We start from the raw sequence: 4196 nt of genomic DNA, 5'->3' as shown, positions 1-4196 counted from the left end.
ATATTTGTCAAGTGCCTCTAGTTTTGAAGTCTCCTTTGCCTTCCAACATTATTAGTTGACACTTGAATGTATAGTTTTTTATTTCTGATTTATTTATTTATAATAAATGGCTATGTTTACTAAGGCTTGTATTCTCCTAAAGGACAGTAATCTGATGCTGTCCATGACTCCATACAGGCAGTAAAAGTTCAGAACCAGTGACACATTCTAGATACAAGTCTAAATAATATAGCTTACACATTAACTCAGAGAATCCTTTAGATTAAATAGCTTCAGAAGGTATCTACTTTCTAAGACAAGAAGGATCCTTTGTGGTGGATATGTGCAGATTTGGTGTGGGAGAGTGTTGGGCATGAGTACCACTTCCATGCAGAAATCTAACTGCAGGCAGTGATCTCCTCAATGGGCCCTCAGTCCACAAAACATGACAGCAAATTTGTTTTCTAAAAAGTGTGTGTGTGTGTGTGTGTGTATGTTTTTTGCTTTTATTACACATTCAACAGAAACAAAAATTAGATACACAGTGAAATTTAGTAGGTGGCATCACACATCACACTGTCTGTACTATCAGATTCTACTATAAAACTCAATATTATTGGTATAAAAACTTAAGATGACATCAGGATTCTCAGTTGAAAAAAAGGGGAAAATTAAAAATGTGCTTCCAACAACTGAGAACAACTGGGCACTGACCCAGACCTAAAACACCTTTATAATCCTCCCTAACAGATTAGATAGGATAGTAGCAGTGGGGATGAAGCAGACCACTCAGTATGGGCAAGACATCATGAAGGATGGCTTTTCCAAGGACACAAAAGTGGTCACCACATTAAAAAAAAAAACTAAAACTTATCTTTCTTTCTCGTAGAATATCCAAATAGATAAACATTTTTATACAGATAACACAGATAGTAAAAATGGAAATCCAACTGAAGAGGATGATCACTAACCTTTTTATTTCAGTACTGTGAGGAGATTTTTTTTTAAATTATTAGATGATGATAGACCTTTATTTTATTCATTTATTTATATGTGGTGCTGAGAATCAAAGCCAGTGCCTCACACATGCTAGGCAAGTGCTATACCACTGAGTCACAACTTTATTTTAACAGCATCCTCTACATCACAAAACAACCCATGGGTTCTTGCATTTGCTACAAAGAAGTAGAGAGTAGGAGGTAAGAACTATGAAGTCTCCCATGGAAATAGAAAATGACTGAATATAAAAATACCAAAATAAAAAATCTTTGGAATATAGTAGGTTTCTTGTTGTTTTTAAGGATATTTATGTTTTGCATTAGGTCTGACTGATAAGCTGACAAAAATACTTCCCTGTTAGCAAATTCTACAATACTGTAATACAATTAAATACAAAGTCAGTTAAGATGAAACAACTCAACCTGCATAGGACAACAAACTAAAGCTAACGTGAAGACAGGACCAGGCATAAAACTTGACTTTCAAAGTTAACTCACACGTATATATGTATTAGTTGCAGGAGGACACAATACCTTCATTTTATTTTATTTATTTTTGTGTGTGCTGAGGATTGAACCCAGGGCCTCATGTGTGCCAGGTGAGCACTCTACCACTAAGCCAACAATCCCGGCCCCTCAAAGTCAACTCTTAACAAATAAGAGACTGATTTGTCCTTATTGTTTGCCTCAATTTCCCTATTCATTGTGCACCACCTCCTCTTCCTCTTGACATTTCCCATAGTGAGAAAAGTCTTCAAAGGTAGAGATGGTGTGCTTGTAGGAAGCAGTAATTCTCAGCACGTGTTTTGCTTTTTCTAGAGGTACCTCCTTTGTCTCTCAGGAGTTTGTGACTGCTTTACTCTTGTTGTTCCCTAGTCTGATGTGCTGGAGCTGGTTATTGGGTATCTCCTTGACAAAACTCCACTTCACTTCAGATTTGCTCTTCTACTTGTCCTGAGACCAGACCCCAGCACTGGTGCCATAGTCCACAGGGGACTTCATCTTGGCTGCCTCACAGAAATACCTATTTTCATTGATGCTGAAGAGCAGGTAGGTCCCTGTCGGCTCACTGCAGGGAAGGTGCTATTCACAAGCTTGTTGCCATGTTCAGTGCAGCACCAGATGCAGTACTTGATGCAGTGGTGGATGTTGTCCGCTGAATAGCTCTTTATGATGAACATGCCCATTTTTAAAGTTTTAATCAAACTCTTTAAGATTGTAGCTGTGAGGGCTTTCCATTTCTCAAGGACGGGGTGGAAGTCGATACTAGGGGCCAAATTAAGCGGGGTAATTTTAGGAGCATTATTATCACTGCCAGCCCCTCTGCTCTGCCCAAATGCAGAGTTTTTGTTACAAGGGGTGACCCAGCAGGTTTGGGTGGCAGATGAGGGCTCTGATACTATGACTTGGCCGATGGGGGAAGCTCTGCTGGGAGAGACTGGGCCACCTGCTGGGGCTGCAAGACAAACTGGGGGGCAGGTGCCTGCCAGGGGCTGGGTCCTTTAGCACAGGCCCCTTGTTATCCTTGGTGTCAATGTCCATGTTATTCTTTATGGATGAAGGAGGCATCACAACCCCTACTTCAGGCCCACTTTTTTTTTCCTTTTTCATTTTAGGCTTTTGTTTTGCAGACTCATTAGCAATGGCCGCCCAAGAGGATGACTTTGATACTGGCATGTTTACATTTATCCCACTGTTGCCAGAAAGGACACATGTCAGTGCCACACCATTGATAACAGAGTCCATTGTCTTGACCACAGAAGTGGTGACATTCCCATGCCCTGCTCCAGGTTGTTCAACCCCAGGTGCCTTGTTAAGGCTGTCACTGTGAAAATCTGTCTGCCCATCATAACTATGACCCACAGGGAGCTTGGCACCTGGCTGTGATGCACCCGTTTTTTGAGACTGATAAGACTAAGCATGGATAATTGACAAGATAGGGAAAGACAGATATCATGTTCTTAATAGCTAACAAGATGTGAATTAAGGACCTTGGAGTGCATTTTCCCTTTTTGAGTGGGGCTGACTGTCTCATTTTCTCCTCAGAGTTTTTACTCCCTTATTCTTAGAGGTGCTGCTATGCATGGGGGCTCCTGACTGTCTCAATTCTACCTAAGTCAAATTTCTAGGGGAACATTGCTGTAGGCATGTCAAGATATTCTTTCTAAGGTGAAGAAGAAGTTGTTTCATCTGACCTCTCCTTCAACTAAAAAAAAAAAAAAGCACATCACTTAGTGGGCCTTTTTGGATTTTGGAGGCAACATTTGGGTGTGTTACTCTGGCCCATTTACAAAGTGACTTGAAAAGCTGTTTTGAATGGAGTGCATAAGAGAAGGCTCTGCAACAGGTCCTGGATGCTGTACAAGCTGCTCAGCCACTTGTGTCATATGATCCTGTAGATCAAATGGTGCTTGAAGTATCAATAGCAGGTTGATTTAGGTTATTGACAGTGCAGACCCTTAGGATGTTGGAACAGGACCCTGCAATCCTATTCAGATAACTTCTCTCCTTTTGAGAAAGAGTCCTTGGCTTGCAAGATGGTCCTTAGTAGAAAGTGAACTCTTTATCATGGGCCACTAAGTTTCCATGCAACCTGAGCTTCTTGTCATGTCCTGAGTGTTGTCTGACTCATATATCCACAAAGTTAGACATGCACAGAAGTACTCCATCATCAAATGGAAGTAGTGTGTATGATATTGGGATCAAGTAGGCCCTGAAGGCATGAGGAAATTACCTGAGGAAATGGCCCAAATTCGTATAATGACCCCTCCTGCTCTGCTGCCTTCTGTGTCCCACACTGAACCTCTGGTCTCATTGTATTTCTTTATGATCTGTTGACAGAGGAAGAGAATACTAGATAATTGCCTGATGTGCAGGCACCCATGCACAAGTGAACAGCTGTAGCACTACAACCTCTTTCTGAGACTTTGATAAAGGGGAGTTTGTTAGTGGTGTCCTGACCAAAGCCCTGGCTCCAGGGAGGTGCCAACAGATCAGTCCCAGCCACTCCTCCCAAAAGACAAAATGGAAAAAGTGATATTGAAGCAAAAAGATAGATATAAGTAATGTCATGATGTTAACAATAGCTTTGGTATTGCATAGGAAGGAACAGAGACAGGAATTGAGGGGGTTTACATAGCTAGCACTCCTGGTTGGGCCATGGTCTTGTCGAGTATTCTTTTGGTCATGCAGAGCTTTAATGGCACAAAGGGAATTGCC

The 4196-nt window shown here is 41.3% G+C and overlaps 1 pseudogene; it reads right to left on the bottom strand.

The window, feature by feature from the left end:
* Positions 1 to 1673: 1673 nt before the first annotated feature.
* On the bottom strand, positions 1674 to 3792 carry LOC124971573 (YTH domain-containing family protein 1-like; annotated as a pseudogene).
* Between the last annotated feature and the right edge of the window lie 404 nt (positions 3793 to 4196).

This window comes from Sciurus carolinensis, chromosome X (assembly GCF_902686445.1).
Source record: "Sciurus carolinensis chromosome X, mSciCar1.2, whole genome shotgun sequence".
In the NCBI taxonomy this organism is placed as follows: domain Eukaryota; kingdom Metazoa; phylum Chordata; class Mammalia; order Rodentia; family Sciuridae; genus Sciurus; species Sciurus carolinensis.
Note: the sequence above shows the minus strand (reverse complement) of the source record. Positions and strands in the feature narration are given on the sequence as shown.